The 18,208-nt window shown below is 44.0% G+C and overlaps 1 non-coding gene across 1 annotated transcript; it reads right to left on the reverse strand.

Annotated features, from left to right (window-relative positions):
* Positions 1 to 5,667: 5,667 nt before the first annotated feature.
* On the reverse strand, positions 5,668 to 5,740 carry TRNAG-GCC (transfer RNA glycine (anticodon GCC)). Its single transcript has one exon. It is a non-coding gene; the product is annotated as a tRNA-Gly (tRNA).
* Between the last annotated feature and the right edge of the window lie 12,468 nt (positions 5,741 to 18,208).

Genomic DNA, 18,208 nt, shown 5'->3' on the forward strand with positions numbered 1-18,208 from the left:
TTTTAAAAAATTACTTTTCCCCCTTCCCTCCTTTTTCCTTTGTACTTAGGTTCTCCACTTCTTGGGGACTTTGGAATGTGCAGCAGTTGAACTTACACTTTCTTGATTACAAGAAATCCAACTAAAGCAGGTCCCATTGGCCTGGAGAAAAGCAGAAGCAGGGAAGCAGACACTTAAATAACAGCCCCCAGAAGCCCTGGCGTTTGGTTAGCACCAACCTTTCCAGGACCCAGTGTACTGTAGAGGAGAAGCGAGCTGGAGGATTAATAAGAACTCAGACGTTCCATAGGCAATGGGACTGTCCACTTGGACAGGGTAAAAAGAAATAAGTATATATCCAGCTATCAGCAGTCCACCCTGTGCGTTATCAGGCAAATGTACACACCAAGATCTGGGCTGCCCATTGGATTCCCATCTTTGTGTGATCTGAGAACCCAGGAGAAAACCTTGCCAAGAGTTAGCAAGAATTTCAAGAAGACAACAAACCACCCAATGTTAAAATCTTTCTGAGACCACCTAACTCCCTTCCTCGATGTGAGATTGTTTTTTCCTCCCCTCTGAGCCCAGGTCTCCCTCTTCTCAACAGCTGTTCATCCATTGTTATATTAGGTAAATATAAACCCCATAAATATGCCTGAATGAAAACCTTCATGTTCCCTAATATGCTGTTCAAAGTCACCAACATTCATCTTCCAACCGTTTGACTCCTTTGGTTTGACAAAGAGTGTAAGAATTCTACACTCTGGCCCCTTCCCCTAAGTGATGAGAATATTAACATCTGACCATTGTGCCCCCATAAGTAGCCTCCACCCCACCCACCTTTCCAAAGCTTCCTTATTAATAAGAGGTCATTTCCTCCCAGGCCTTAAACTCAACCTGCAATTCAGACCAGACAGGGAGAAAATGTTGACATCTCTGGGCCAGTGGTAATACCAGGGTAATCGCAGCCTCATGCAGGGAGAGGTTCCCCGGGAACTTGTGCTTCTAAGAATGGGGAAACATGGGTGCGCCTGCATGTCAATCAAGGAGGTTGGCTTCAAGGAAAGAAATGCTGGTAGCAGCATCCTTGTTCATTTTCCTGAGCACATGCTCTGCAAGTCTGACTTTCTGGAATGACCCGAGAAGCTAGCTAGCTGATGAGTTCTTTTTTTTTTTAAGTCATCGATTGCCTAGTATTCATGAAGCTAGAAACCTATAAGAAGACTGGTAAAAATGAAACATGTAATTAACTTGCAGCGCTAATGAGGGTGTGGGAAACATTGGTGGGGAGTGGGTACATGGTTACAACCAATACAGGGGCAGTTTGGTAGACCCATTAAAAATAAGAGAGCACAACCCTTTAACCTAGTCATTTTCTTCCCCGAGGTCTTGATCTTACTGGCGTAATCACACATATGCAAAATGATGTACCTCTAGGGATAGTCAATACAGCGCTGCTGTAATAGCAGAAGTGGGTAAATGACTTGATAGATATCAATAGGGATCTGGTTAAACTAAGGGTGGTAAAAGGAATATTAAAATATTATGCTGTTAGAAAAAAAGATGGAGGGCTTTCTGTATGTACAGATAAGAAAAGATCTCTGAGAGGTAAGTAAAAAATGATTAAAACCAAAGGACAGAAGGGTTTGTAAAGGATGCTCCAATGTGCCAGAAAAAATACAATTGCATGTGTGTAGTGTGCGCAGTTGTGTGTGTGTAGGCTCTACAGACCTGAAGGAGGGCATGGCAACCCACTCCAGTATTCTTGCCTGGAGAATCCCCTTGGACAGAGGAGCCTGGTGGGCTACAGTCCACGGGATTGCAAAGAGTTGGACAAGACTGAACCACTAAGTACAGCACAGCACAGGCTCTACAGAAGGGCATATAGAACCCTGTCACCACAGTTACTCCCAGAGGCTAGCTGGTATTAAGGGAGGAAAATTTACTTTCACTCTATACTATTTCCTACTCTTTCGATCATTTTGCCTTTTGCATGTTTGTGCCAAAATAATTGTTTATTTTATTGTTCTTCTTATTTATTTTTAGTTTTTGGCTGTGTCCCATGACCAGGGATTGTACCCCCAACCCCTGCATTGGATGGCGAAGTCTTAACCACTGGACTGCCAGGGAAGTCCCCCAAAATAATTTTTAAATGAATTGAAAAAATCAAAGAAAGTGGTTGTTGTCCATGTGGTCATTTTCCCAGCAGCCCCCGTATCACTCTCTTCTGTCCTCCTTTCTCTTCCAGAATCCTAGTCACCACCTGATGAGCACTCACCACGCGCAGAGGCTGGGCCAACCCACTTCCAAACATCTCATTTCATCCTCATATCATTTTCCCATAGAGGCACACTCAAACCCATTTTACAGGTGGGTAAACTGAGGCTCTTAGAGGCACATCTCCTGCTCAAGGCCATATACTTTGTAAGATGCTTTCTATCCCAGAGAGCCTGTTTCCTAAACCAAATAACTTTAATTTAACTGATCTCCACTTCAGCATCCTCCTCTTGGTCAACTTTTTTTTCTTTTTCTAACTCCTCTACTTCCTGTCCTGTCCCGGGATTCTCACCCCACGCTCTACCACTCAAAAGTGGATGAGTGCAAATAAAATACTTGAAAGAGAACAAATAGGTCCAGACCAAGGCAGGTCAACTAGGTTCCAGTGTAAATCCAAAGATCATTGGCCAGACCACGTGGTAGCAGATGGCACTGAGAGGCGGACTTGAATGCGGGGACAGAAGTAGGTCAGGCACATCCCTCAGCCCTTCTTCACAGGAAACCTGTCCCTGGACTCCGGGCTTCAAAAGGATTTGGTCCCACCTCCTGTCTTGCTCCAGCTCCTACAGCCATTCCCATACATCCTAGCTGGTCTTCATTCTTGGAGCCAGCTCTAAGCCCTGAAAGGTAATGGGGTGTGAGAATATGGTTTTGGAAAATTGCTCGGTTAAGATCCGGATGCAGAGCTAGGGTTCCTGTGGGGAGTCCTTTAACATAGGAGCTGGGGCAGTTACCAACTTCCTCTTATCTGGGGACTGGGCTTCTGCCTGTGATGTCTTCCAACTTCAAATGCATTCCTCTGCTACCAGGGCAACGCCCCAGGAAGATACCAGGAATCCTATTTATTGGCCGCTGGGACTAACTCACGGCCAAATCAGCAAATAGCACTTGAGCACGGAGGATACCCAAGGTGCCCACTGCACATCCAAAATGCTAAGGTGTCAGTTCTGTATATGTGTGCGTATTATAAAAATTCAATTCAAAGCCTGTTTCAGAAGTGACATGGTGAAACTCTGTCTCCATCTCAGTTGCTTCTACAGATTTTCGATTTCCTTCTTCCCGGGCAATCCCAACTGTGGCTCCTTTCTTGTATATTTTCTGGACATAATCTATGCATAATTAATTTCTTCTTAATTAAAACTTTTGGATTCAATGTATAGCCATAGTCTACTGTGTGAGAGCCCAGGTGCCTGGATTCACATCCTGGGCCGAGACTCTTTTGTTTTGTGACTTTGGGCAAGTTCCTCAACTACTCTGCCTTGGTTTTCTCATCTGTAAAATGGGGTGGTTACCTGCCTTAAAGGTTTCCTCTGAGAAGTAAATGTGACAAAACATACTAAGCATCTAGGATTTTGCCTGCTGTAAAGAAAACATGCAATGAATATTAGCTTTAAATATTAGAGTGAGTAATAAATTATTCATCCAGACCATTGCTGGAAAAATAAGTGAGGAATTAAGTTTCTACCATCAGAACAACTATCTTACAATTTGCAATGTTTGAAAAAGGGAATGATGCTAAAGATCTCTAATTCTGGCTTCTTACAAATAGAGAGATGAGGTTTGTATTTACAAAATATAACCGATATTTCTGTTCCTCAGATGTGTGTGTGTGTGTGTGTGTGTTATCAAAAGTTGAAGGTAATGCCTGAACCCAGAATCTGGTTACTTTGAATGTGGGTCGGCCTCACTAAGCAGTGAAATTTGTATTAAACTTGATAATGTTTGTGGTCATATTAAAAAGTAGAGTGACATTTACGAATTTAACTTTAAATAAATTTAAGGCTGTAGCACACACTCTAATCCCATGGACCAATGAGTCTGAAGGGCTAAATGAGCCTGGGGTTGCAAAAAAGCCAGACTCAACTTAGTGACTAAGTAGCAACAACAATACTTATACAAGTCATATCAACGACTGACTTTGTAAATAAAATCTGGATAAAAATTCCTTCCCTTTCATAAGTGGGTTCTAACACTGTTTACTTAAGTTGACTGCTGCCTCTGCACCAGGGTTTTCTGTGTGGCCATAGGAAGATGGTATTTCCTCTGTATTCTTTCGGGAGAACTGGCAGGTTGGCAGCGGAGGGCTTTCTCAGGCCAGGGTCTGTGGTTTAGGATGTGGCTGGAAGTCTCTGTACCTTATGGAGATAAACAGTGAATGCTGGGTTCCTCCCTGGAGATGTGTTTTGTAAACAATTTCATAGTTCTTTGCAAAGATCATCATACAGTTGGATGGTAAATGATGCTTTTTTCTTTCTTGGTTATTAGTAAGTCAAATCCATCCCTCCAGCCTTCCAGGAAAGAAGCCAAAAACATAGGAGGACAGCGAGATCACAGATACACTGAGTGCGAGCTTCTCATAGCAACATAAACAAAAACTCTGTGTGCTTTTTCTTTGCACTTGGAAAAAAGTCTTTAAATACGTAGTGCATAGATTAATAGATCTAATTCCTGTGTACTTAACGCCCAGAAAAAGAACTTCACATATTAACATGTGGTCATATCTGTTTCAAATCTTTTTTATTTTTACTAACAGAAGTAAAACATTATAAAGTTGAAGTGCTTTTCCCTTTTCTGATCTCATCTCCATATTTCTTCCTTTCCTTAGAGGTAACCACTATCGTAATTTTGGTGAAGCCTAGCAGTCCACATTTTTATATTTCTATAAAATATGCACTTCTTCAAAAGCAGTACAGAAATGTGGTTGGTACTTTTTGAATTTGCATGAGCCTCATATTCTGCATACAGTTCTCTGAGTTGCTTCTTTCACTCAATGTTAATTTCTGAGTTTAATTTATATTGCTAAATAGATATGTGACATAATTGAGAATATTATACAATTATATTTAATTCACTTTGGTTGCTACATAGCAATTCATTCTAGACTAATAAATTGAGGCTAACACATGCATACCACTCTCCATGTACCAAGCACTGTTCTAAGCGTTCTGTATAATGAATTCACTTTATCCTTATACCTATGAGATAGCTTCTATTGTCTGTTTGATTTTGGCCGTGTCATTAAGCAAGCGGAATCTTAGTTCCCTGACCAGGGATCAAACCTGTGACCACTGAGTGCAAAGTCTTAACCATTGGACTGCCAAGATAGTTGCTACTGTTATTCTCATTATCCAGACAAGAAAACTAAGACATACAGGGTTAAGTTACTAGCCCAGGGCACTTTCTCTGTTGATGGATATGTAGATTGTTTCCTTTTTTCACCACTATAAACAATGATACAGTGAACATCTTACCTGCTGCTTCTTATATACTAGTTATTATTCTGTGCACAAGAGTTTCTATCGATTAGATACCCAAAACAATTTGGGGGACTTAAAGTATGTACACTGCTGAGTTCAGTGTACATAAAAAACATTTCTTTTTGGCCACACCACATGGCATGTAGGATCTTAATTCCCTGACCAGGGATCGAACCTGAGCCCTCTGCATTGGCAGTGGAGAGTCTTAACCACTGGACCACCAGGAAATCCCACTAAATATTTTCAAGGTCATGTTTGTGTACGTGATCTCGGGCAGCCTTTGCTTTACCAAGCTTCACTTTCTTCCTTTGTATAATAAAACGGGGACATAAGAGCTAGCTTGGACAAGTTGAGGTGGGGATTAAAAGACCTATACGTGGTAAACACTCTATAACTAGTAGCCATGATAATAATAAGAAGTCTAATCAAGGATACACTTTCCAAAGTTAAATGACTTTTAGGCCCAAATCGGACAATTCTTAATCAGCAATAGGAACCTGTTAAATTTTTATATCAAACCACAGCAGACAACCCAGAGGGGGCAAAATGAAGCAGAACCTTGAAATATAGAATTGGGACACTCTGAGCCCCTTGGTGACTGCTGTGTGACCCTAGTCAGATTACTCGACCTTTCTGGGTGTCTAGTTCTCCAGATCTCAAGGAAAAAATAATTATAGTTTTTACCCTTGCCACATAAGGTTGCTATGAAGAAACAAAGGTGGGTGGGCGAAGGTGATTTCTTTATGAATTATTGAAAATAAAAGATTTTCAAGATATTGTTTTCTGTACCTTTAGATTTGGCTGGACATCTAGCAATGGTTTTTTTTTTTTTTTCCTGTTGCCTACCTATCCAAAGTATTTCAGGAAAAAGTATAACTTAACTTTTGAAATTGGTTTTCTGTAGGAGATAAGGGAACACATTCTAATGGTGTGCTAGGGAATTTTTCTAATTACTGTGCCAACTTCAAGTTCGTGAAAAATGCAAAGACTTTGTTTTTCTACATAAACTATTTTAGGTAGTAAAAAGATGAGAGGGAGAGGAAAATACAGAGATAGAACTCTATCCAACCATTGTTTTGCAAACAATTGGTTGCTTGATGGTATTTAATTAGTTGTTTGCAAAACATCTTGCCTGATCAAATTCATTGTCTTCCCTTTGTCTCTCTACCACCGCTGCCAAGATGTTATAACCCCCACCAGTTGTGCTTGAAATTTCTTCAATCAGTTATCGGCTAAATTCAGCTTCTTTTTATGTCAAAAATAGCTCACTGGTAGCCAACTGGCTTCTCTTCAAACTGGTTTGTCTGAGGCTGGAGCCTACCGGAAATGCTCCAGCCCCAACTCCTAGCCGAGCCCCACTGATGTCAGCTGGACTCGGGCCATTTTCATTTGCTAATAAAGCCCCAGAATCCATAGTGAAAGAACTGATGAAAGACGCTGATTGCTGCTGGTTGCCAGGAAACAATGCAACATCTCCTCTGGGGAAGGGAGAAAATCAGAAAGAAACTGAGCCAGGGTCCAAAAGTACTCTTTCAGCCAAGTCCTAATGGAACACTGGTCTTCGCTGATGGCTCAGGTGGTAAAGAATCTGCCTGCCATGCAGGAGACGCAGGTTTGATCCTTGGGTCGGGGAGGATCCCCTGGAGAAGGAGATGGCAACGCACTCCAATATTCTGGCCTGGGAAATCCCCTGGACGGAGGAACGCGGTGGGCTACAGTCCACGGGGTGTCAAGAGTTGGACACAACTTAGCAACTAAACCACCACCACCAAAGGGTATACTGGCTGGCTTGGTTTTCCAAAGATGGTATGGGAAGAACCAGGTTGGAGAGAGAAAGAGAGAGAGAGAGGAAGAAAGAAAGAGAGAGATTGGAAGCAAGTCAATGAAGAAATAGATGTTGTTTATTTGTGTAAATTAGCTAGGGGAAGAATGGAGACTGGGCATTCCTCAAAGAAAGAAAAAGGGGTTTGTATCCTCAAGTAGGGTAAGGAAATGGCAATACACTCTGGTGTTCTTACCTGGAAAATGTCATGAACAGAGGAGCCTGGCGGGCTACGGTCCATCGGGTTGCGCAGAGTTGAACATGACCGAAGTGACTTAGCACGCACGCACGCACGCACGCACGCACGCACGCATCCTTGGGTGGGATGAGAGGAAGCCTGCTACCTGCAGTGCGTAGGGTAGTTGTATCATGTCAGGCAGAAGTCCTGCTTTGTTGATGTCATTATTTGGAGATTAAGTGCGGTTTAAGGAGGTGTATATGGGTGTCAAGCTGACAAGGCATGGTGTGGGGACTTGGTCCTGAGTTTGTGTGCATTTATATGTTATGAAAATCATTCCTTCCTTAGATTTAGTGCTTATCAAACTCACTTCATGATTTTTGCTGTATCTAAGCTCTCTCAATTCTATTTTTTTAAAAATAGGTATTTCTTTGCTTATGTATTTGGCTGCCCTGGATCTTAGTTGTTGCATGCAAACTCTTAGTTACGGCATGGGGGATCTAATTCCCTGACTAGGGATTGAACCTGGGCCCCCTACACTGGGAGTTCAGAGTCTTAACCACTGGACCACCAGGGAAGTCCCTATCTTCTTTTTCATTCACTTTTCTAGACCTGAATATCCACTCTGGGCTCATTCTAAGCAACGTGAGTTTAGTGGGTTAGTCTTTCTAAAAAATAATGCCCATGAAAATGACTGTAGAAATATTAACCTGTTTTCCCAAAGTTTATCTGGTTACACTTAAAATCACCACAGGAATGGCCAGAGGGTGATGGTTGAAAACAAAGGATTTGGTGTCAGTCAGACCTAAATGAAATCCCGGCTTTAACATTTAGCAGCAGTGTGAGTTTGTCCAAGTTACATTTTGAGCCTCAGTTTTCCCCATCAGTAAAATGGGGATAATCATGTCATCTCTATGGGGTTATTGTGAGAGTTAAATAAGATGAGGCATGTTAAGTGTTTGCTGAACAAGTGCCTGGCACATCGAACTGTCCTCAACAGGTAAGTACAAGTATGTTATAGGCTGAATTGTGTCCTTTAAAAACGCGTATGTTGAATTTCTAACCTCTGGTCTCTCCGCATGTAACTGTATCTGGAGACAAGTCTTTTAAAGAGGTAATTAAGGCAAAATGAGGTCATAGAGGTGAGCCCTAGTCCATTCTGACTGGTGTCCCCATAACAGCAGAGATTAGGGCACACACAAAAACACAGACAGAGGAAAGACCATGAGAAGATCCAGGGAAAATGGGGCCATCTAAAAGCCAAAGAAAGGACTCAGAAGAAACCCAGATCTTGAACTTCCAGCCTCCAGAACTGTGATTTCCATTTCAGTTTCTGCTGTTTAAGCACCCCGCACCCATGCCAGTCTGTGGTACTTTGCTATGGCAAGCTGAGCAGACTAATATAAAGGATATAGACTGTCTGGTCATGGCAGTCTCCATTTTACAGTCCTGGTGATTAGCCATGTACAGGCATGGATTTAGGCTTTATTTAGATCCAAGATGATGACACACAAACCACAAAAAATAGTAGTGGAAAGTGGGTTGAAGCACGGCCTTCTTGGCAAATTCACAGAAATGTTGTCATCTACAAATGTGGTTATCACACGAGAAGGGTGACTAATCCCCAGTGAGTGTAACTCATCATAATTTTTAGGTAAAGATTTTAGGATTTGGTGAAATGCAGTCATTTTTAATCAGGCTGAACTGTTCTAAATAGTTTCTGGCTCAGATTCATGGTTCAAGATGCCGTTAATGTTGTCAGATGTTTCTAATGGTTTCTCAGGCCTGAGAAATTCATGTTCATCTGAAAATCTTTTATCAGCTACTCTCTCTTGGCAAATGCCATTAACCCCCTTCCCTCATTACCACATGCCCTTCCAATCACCACCTAGACTACTTATATGATTTAGTGAATTCCAAAACACTTCTTAATTATGATTACCAGTCAGTGTCTATATTTTACCCACATGAGCTGTGAACGAAGTTGGCAGGATAGGGTATACAGTGTCAAATACCAGGGATGTTTGATGGTTTGATCCTTCTGGAATCAGTGGTCAATGAAGACTCATGAAGGAGTGTGAATTTGGGCTGGCCCCTCTAAGCCAGAATGAGATGAGAATTTGGATAGGTAGGTAGAAAAAAAGAGAGGCTATTTCAAGCAAGGAGAAGAGGTTGAGGAAAAATCAGAAGGCCTTGTATAGTAACTGTTTTATGTTCATCTTCTTATTAGACTGTGGGTGGGACCATTGAGAGTAGGAACCGGATCATATTTATTTTCATATACCTGTTGCCAAGCCAAGTGCCTGCAACCTAGTGGTCACAGAACATGGCAGTAATTGTCAGGACCCATGCAGTTCTCAACTGAGTCCACTCAGATGACTGAAGCATAACTCAAAGTGGCTTAAGTGAGAAAAAAAGTAGAAGGAGAGGATTTTATTGGCTCATTGCACTGGAAAGTCTAGGGGTGTGTCAGCTTCAGGCACATGTGTATCAAGGACCTCAACGATGTCTCTTCGTCTTTTGCCTCTGTTTCTCTCTGTTGGACTCATTACTAGATCAGGTATTCCAAGATAGTAGTTACTGGATGCTCTGGGTTTATAACTAACCAGTGCTCACCTTCTCCTTCTCTCTGTATACATATGTTCCATATATATGTTCTTATCCATAAACAGGAACCCATAACAGTATCCATTTCATAGGTGGTTGTGAAGATTAAGTTATAGTTAAAGTAAGTGGCACATTTAGGAAAATGCCTGCTACAATGGCCATACTCAAATCCTTTTCTGCATCTCGAGCTTTGTGTTTGTGTATCGGTATCTCTATTTACCTCTCCGTGTGGACAGATTCCATCCGGTGGCCCAGATGGTAAAGAATCTGCCTGAAATGCAGGAGACCTGAGTTCAACCCCTGGGTTGGGAAGATCCCCTAGAGAAGGGAAGGGCAACCCACTCCAGTATTCTTGCCTGGAGAATTCAATGGACAGAGGAGCCTGGTGGGTTACAGTCCCTAGGGTCGCAAAGAGTCGGACATGATTGAGTGACTAACATGGTCCTGATAATAATGGTTATTAATAGATTCCACCCTTTATTTGCAAGTAAAGACCCACATGATCCTTTGCAGATTAACACTGGAGAGAAAACCAGGGAGAATGCAATTGATACAGAGTTGTCCAAGCCCCCTTTTCATTTGCGGTTGAGCAGCGTAACATTAGAATTTGAGATTCTTGAGGGCAGAGATGTTTACTGATTTTGGTCACTGTTTCAACTTCAGCATGAAGAATAGTTCTGGGCACACAATAGACACTCTGCTAATGTCTTTTGAAATCACAAGCCCCTGCTTGATAGCCCTGGAGGTTGGAATAAGATGGGGTTAAAGTACTACATGAATTTCAGGTATAGCTCAAATCTCTTCCAGCTGGTCCAGAGAAATGGATGGAAAAGATGGTCTCAGCTTTAGCCCTCTGGGGCATTAACTAAGTGCCAACATTTGAGCTGAAGTGGGGTGTAAAGGGAACAGCAGTGACTACAGCTTAGCAAATGTAGTCTCGTGGGTGCCTTGATCTGATTCACTACTTAGGCTTGAAATTACACTCAATTTCCTGCCTTTGTGCTATTCTCTATGTGGTGTGCCAGGTACTCCTCAAGCCTTACTTATAATCCTCGAAATCTCCCTACAAGGTGGGTGTTCACAGTCTCATCACTTGAGAAATAATCTACTGAGGACTGGCTTTTTTTTTTTTTTTTTTGCTTTCCATTAAAAGGCCTGAATGCTTTGTTGTGGGTTAAAGGAAACAAGCTTTCTCAGTTCTACACATGGACCACAGAGAGGAAGAGGGATGATTCTCCACACATCTGCTGGCCCTCTGTTGGTGGTGTGCTAAGTGATAAACATGAATATCTTACTTAATCCTCTCAGCAATCCTAGAAGGGAGCTATGAGTAGGTCCATTTCACAGAAGAGGAAAATGAGGCTTAGAGAAGTTTAGTAACTCACTCATGGTCACCCAAGTCCACTAATGCCTTTCACAGGGCATTCAGCTGTGTCACAGAATCCATGGTTGGCACGAGAATGAAAGCAAGTGCCCAGGGCTGCTGAGATATGAGAACTGGACTGCAGCTGGTATGAGCGACCACTTGCCCGACCCTCTGCTCACCCAGATCCAAACAGATGGTAATGACTTCCAGCCAGAATGTGGCCAGAGAGATGAAAGGGCTTAGTTCAGATTTCCCAACCCTTAAGTCAGCCACCTTGACTTTTCGACCATTTTTTAAAAATATAACTTTCTTTATTTATTTGGGTTGTGCTGGGTCTTCGTTGCTGTGCGGGCTTTTCTCTGGTTGTGGTGAGTGGGGGCGGGTTTCTTATCGCAGTGGCTTCCCTTGCTGCAGAGCACAGGCTCCAGGGCCCCCGTCTTCAGTAGTGTGGCACGTGGGCTCAGTTCTTGCGGCCCCCGGGCTCTAGAGCACAGGCTCAGTAGTTGTTGTGCACGGGCTTAGCTGCTCTGCTGCGTGTGGGATCTTCCCGGACCAGGGACTTGAACCCGGGTCTCCTGTTTTGGCAGGTGGATTTTTTGCCACTGAGCCACCAGGAAAGCCCTGGACTATTTTTTTTTTAAAGCCTTTCTATTAAATTAATCTTTTTATTTGGCAGCATGGAAAATTTATTTCTTAGTTGCAGCATGGGGGAACTCTTAGTTGTGGCATGTGGAATATAGTTTTCCAACCAGGGATCGAACCTGGGTCCCCTGTATTGAGAGTATGGAGTCTTAGCCACTGGACGACCAGGGAAGTTCCTGGACCATTCTTTGAGCCGTCTTCAAGATCCAGTGGGAGAGAACCTGTAAGTCAACTCTGAGCAAGATCATCCCCTAGCTTAAAAACTTCCTGGGGGTCTCTTGGTATATTACAGCCCCCAATGGTTTGCTTTTCCTTTTTAGGGGTGTGGAAGGGGAAATAAGGCTTTAGATATAAATAAATGGAGACTACATTCTTGTGAAAAGAGGATGTTGTCCTCGTGATCCATACGGGCTGTGCAAACACCTTCCTTTATTGAAATGCAAGTTGCTCCAGGTCCATTACTGAGATCTGGCAGATGAGTCAACACATTCCCTCCATGTCTCTTTATGTAAATCAAGGCATGGCTACTGGATGAGCTATGAGGGCGGGGGTGAGTGGGCAGTGGGAAACCTGAACCGTGACAGCCTGCAGCTGCATTGTCCTAAAAATGATCCCCAGATCTCTCCAGGTGTTTGAACCAACACCACCTTTGCTTTTGGGTGTTGAGCTGCTGGAGACATTTTGCCATCTTAGCTTCATTCACTGCCACGGGGCAGACACTTCCTTGGGAACACAGCACGAGCTGATGTCTCATCCAGAAGCTTCCTCTTTCCAAAGAGACATGCCCCTCCTTTCCCTAGAGACTTGAGTGATCCAAGGCAGAAATTTAGGGTGATGTTTCTTGCTTGACAAGTGTCATCTCCTAGACTGGCTGTAGGACTCTGACATAATGCATTTCTGTTGTGTAAGCCACTCAGTCTAGGGTGCTTTGTTATAGCCACCCTAGGAAATAAACACAGCCCTGGAGGAGAGGGAGACACTGAGGATGACCCTGTGAATAAACCTCACCCAAACTCAACTGACCCTCTGCAGACAGTCCTTTCTGCAGTGACCACATCTGTGCCTCTGGTGACCAAGGAGAGTTCAGGGTGGCTCATTTCAAACCTCTCCTTCACTAGAGCAAGTCAAAGGACGTGCCTGATTAAAAGTTAGAATTCCCTCTGCTTGGAAAGACCAGCTTGGAATTGTACTAGCTCATCTGGAAGTAGATGCCATACAATATGTTTACCGGCATCCATGTACAGATGGAAAGCATATAGATCTGTTTATTTTTAGTTACAAGCTAAATATCAGATACAGATTTAGGCCAATGGTTACAGCAAATTCACCACAATAGCTAACATTTACAGATCACTCTACAGATCACTCACCTGGTAGCTTTTCATGTATTATCTCATTCAAACTCTTCTAATAATTCTAAGAGGGGACACGACTATTATCTCTTTTTACATGTGAGAACACTGAGTCTTAGCAATGTCAGGAGCTTGTCATTTTGGGCAGGTTTCCCCTGGGGAAGCAAGATGGTTATCAGCAGTGCTAGGCATTCCATCCTTAAAATTCTAAGTCCAGTAAACAGAGACTTTTTTTTTTTTAATTGAAGTGTACTTGATTTGCAATGTTTCAGGTGTCCATAAAATTGTTTCAGTTATACACACACACACACACACACACACACACACACACACACACACACATATGGGCCCACTCTAATATTCTTGCCGGGAGAATCCCAGGGACAGAGGAGCCTGGCGGGCTGCAGTCCATGGGGTCTCAAAGAGTTGGACACAACTGAGCGACTAATATATAAATTATCTTCCAGATTCCTTTCCATTATAGGTTATTGCAAGACATTGAATATAGTTCCCTGTGCTATATAGCCAGAGACCTTCTTTTCTCAGTATTTCTTGCCAAAGTCCCACAGTAGTCTCTGATTGGATAGGATTTGGACACATGCTCATTGTTGAACCAATCACTGTAGCTGGGGGATGGAATATGCTAATTAGTGGTGTCTTGTGTAATTGAAGCAGGGGTTGTTTCGTGCTATCAGGATGCTGTATACAGAGGCGTGGGTGAATGCTGTCTACTCTGGCCTGATAATTTGGGTTGTGGAATAACCTGCCTTAGTGTTTCTCAGAAGAATCTCACTCACCCTGCCTCATTAAGCCCAGATCTATGTGTTCCACATGAACCAGGAAATTGCTTCAGTGTAGACCTGACTTAACAGAAGTACTCCCTCACTCCTTGTCTGCTCTAGTTTCCATGGTTTGAAGCCAGAAGCACCAATCTATTTCTCATGCTTTAAATAACCAACCCTTGAAATTAAAGCCCAAGCCTGAAAATTTGTAATTGGAAATTTTAAATGAATGCCATTTCTTTCTAAAAAAAAAATATTAAAAAAAATTTATTTTATTTATTTGACACTCCCAGGTCTTCGTTGCAGTAAAACGCCTTTTCTTAAAAACTGGAATGGGGGAATAGTCGGGGTGGATGTAGCACAAGACCTTGTATCAGCTACCTACTACCATGATAAGGCTATGGAACAAAGACCTAGTAACACCAGTGGCTTACGACAAGGATGTTTATTTTTGCTTACAAAATTTTAATTAACTAATTAACTAAATTAATTAAATCTTAAAATTGAATTAAAAATTTAAAGTTTAGTTAATTGATTAAAATTAATTAATTGCTCGATTATTTTGGCTGCACTGGGTCTTAGTTGCAGCATATGGGATGTAGTTCCCTGACCAGGGATTGAACCCAAGCCCCCTGCATTGGGAACGCAGCATCTTAGCCACTGAACCACCTGGGAAGTCCCTCCATTTAGTCTTTCAGCCATTCACTCTATGAGCATTTCTTGATGGCCTGGGAGCTGGGCGACAATTATACATTTCCTGCCCCTGAATGGATGTTATCTTATGGAAATCAGACCTGGAAGTCAATGGTTACAACTTAAGTTCTTAAGCACCAGCAGTCCAGGGAGGACCCCTGTCCGATAATAATGAAATTGCAAAGGAGAGTCACTCTCTTCTTCTCAAGCAGGAACTGGGGCCAATGGTCTCTGGGCCCTTCAGACCGGGTCATGAATAGTTCTTGCCTCGTTCTTCTGTCCTTTCCCTGCCTCCCATGCCCCCAAAACCTTAATCATTGGAGGCCCAGCTCCTCCCTCCAGACATTGTAAGTTGGTACTAATGCTTCCCAGCGGACCAGCTACACATATGGCTCTTGAGTCTGGTCCGCATCCTTTTCTCCCTTCTCCTCTTCCCATCCCAGGCTGCACCTTCACTGAAGCCTGCCTCTTCTCTTCCAGAAAGGACTGGCCTTCTTCAGAACAGTGCATTCACCAAGCCCTACTCGAAGCCAGATGCTTGACAGACACTAAATCATATCTTCTTCTCTCAGAGGGGCTATCTGAGGCTGGTATTCTAATGAGTCCCATTGTACAGATCAAGAAACTGAGGCTGAGAGCAGTGAAGAGACTTGTTTGGTTGGCCCACCACCAGGAAGTGACAGGGTCAGCGTTTGAGCCTGCGGTGGAGCCTGGGAGCTGAGGAACCCACACACTCAGCTTCCTCTCCAGGCCTTTTCTACCCCAGGTATCTGCACTCTCCTCACTTCCTGGTCACAGTTTTGGTCTAGATTTGCTCTGAATATAATTGAATACAAGAAATGAAAATATAATACAAGTGTCCTTCTCCATGAACCTAAATGAGAGAAGTGGAGAGACTAGCCTAGAAAATTTGGGTTGAAAAACAGCCCAGCAAATGTGCCTTGTCAGCTGATTTTTTTCTCGGCTCCCTGAATCTCCCCATCTCACTGGGAGCCCAGTTCTCCTCCTCCTCTGGCTCCTGGGAGCCTCTACCCAGGGCGAAACAGGAGGTCAGGCAGTGGGCAATGGGCCAACAAGATCAGCTAGAAACAGCTTTTTTTTTTTTCTGCCAGTGACGGGTCCACACCCAGGGCGCATAAATCCTTTCTTTTATTTTTATTATTATTACAGCTCAGGGTCTAGCATGGGCCGTAAACGGATTTAAGAGGCTGCAAGAATATAGAATTTAATATAGTTGGCACCATTAAATAGTGGCACAGCAAACCCACTTGGAGAAGTGCGACCCCCTCCCTCAGCAACGCCCCCCTATGTCCTCTCACCTCCCTCCCTCCCCAAATCCTTCTGGCCAAGGTTTCCCCCTCCCCTCCCTCAGGAGAGGGGGAAGGGCAGAGGTGGATGGAGCGGAGGCAAGAGAGGAGAGTGCCTGCAGCCCCAGTGGAGAGGGCATTGGGCAAATGGCCAATTAGGGACACTTGGGGAGATGGGACAGAGCTTTCTAGATAAGCATGGTTTTTTATCAGCCTATAAAAATACCACTTTCACTTATCTGCTGGCTCCTTGTCCAGGCTCCTGGGAACAGACAGAAGGGGGCACTGAAGAAAGGCTAGAGGACAAGGCAGGGACAGTCTGGGGTGGGGGCATGTGCAGCAGGCAGAGAGGAAGCGGTCCTGAAAGCCAAAAACATGCTGCGGGGAGGTTTTCTTCCCTCCCAACTTATCACCCTTCAGGCTTCTATTCTTATTTCAGGGAGCGGGGAGAGTCCTATAGTCCTGGGCGTCTTCTGCATTTTATCAGTTCCTTATATATGCTTTGTCTATGTCTTGGGTCTGAATGCATCTGTTATGATATCTTCAATCGCTATTCATCTAGCACAGACTGTAAAAAGGATGGATGCTGTGTTGAATAAGGCAGTCATGATCTCTGTCCTCCGTAGTTTAGAGCCTGTGGCAGTGGCAGATGATTAACAAGCATGTAGCGAAGATGATAGGAGGAGACATCATGAGGAGAGCTGGGAGCAGAGGCAATGGCATATGCAAAGGTCCTGGGGTGGGAACGGAGGTTGGTGCAAATGAAGAACTGACAAGGAAGTGGACAGAATGTGGTGTCAGAAAGTGGGCAGGAGATGGGGCAGGAGGAGCAGAGAAGGGACTTGCCTTAAAAATACAGAAATGATTTTTTTTTTCTTTTTTGGGTTGCATCGACAGGCTTGTGGGATCTTAGGCCCCAGAGCAGGGATCGAACCTGGGGCCTTGGCAGTGAGAGCATGGAGTCCTAACCACTGGACTGCCAGGGAATTCCCAAAGAACCATTGAATTTATTTTTTAAAGCCATGTGGCATGGCTTGCAGGGTCTTTGTTCCCTGACCAGGGATGAAACACATGTCCCCTACAGTACAAGCACAGAATCTTAATCACTGGACCACGAAGAAAGTCCAGGAGTTGGGATTTTATCACAAACTCTTCGAGCTGCCTTTGTTATTATTTCTTTCTTTCTGAGAGTCAGCAGCAGGAATGGGACATGAGCTGATGCCTCATTTTTACCTACAGGCAGGTTGCTCAGGCATCCTTGGGGGCTGGGTCAGACCAGTAGGTAGAAGGGTGGTGATGGCAGTCATGGTGGTTGTTGTTGGTGGTGGGGTGTCCAGTAATCTTGCAGTGTGGTTTCCACAAGGAGCAGAAGATGGGGGTCCCAGTCCTAGCTCCGCTTCAAAAATCCTTAGGGAATTTGTCAGTTTCCTTCCTGATCTTTGTGCCTCTACACCTCAGTTTCCCCACATGTAAAATCAAAGAGATGGACTAGTTGACACTGAGGGCTCCCTTGGGTCCCGCCCTCTAGATGGGTCTATGTCAGAGCTCCAGGTGTTTGGAGGGGGGTTGACAGGCAGCGTGGGAGGAGAGGGCTGCAGCGCTGAGGGTGGAACTGGAGGAGGCTTCTCCCTGCCTGCTGCAAACCACAACCCCCTCCCCAGCATCCTTCTTCTTCCCGATCTGGTGATTCCCTGCCTGGGGAGGGATGCTGAATCAAGGGCTTCCCTCTAGAGAAGGTGCTACCTCGGTAATAAGCCCTGATCGTGCCCACCTAGTGTCTTCTGCCAGGCTGGTCAGGGGCAGCCTGCCCTGATGGCACCATGGGCAGGCTACAGGAGAGGAGACTTGGCGTCCAGGGTGGGCGTGGACACAGTGACAGAGTACAAATCGTGGGTGAGCGGATGTGAGGATGATGGTGTGAAGGCGTGTGTGTATGTGTGTGTGCA

The sequence above is a fragment of the Bos indicus genome, chromosome 17, assembly GCF_029378745.1.
Source record: "Bos indicus isolate NIAB-ARS_2022 breed Sahiwal x Tharparkar chromosome 17, NIAB-ARS_B.indTharparkar_mat_pri_1.0, whole genome shotgun sequence".
Taxonomy (NCBI): Eukaryota; Metazoa; Chordata; class Mammalia; order Artiodactyla; family Bovidae; genus Bos; species Bos indicus.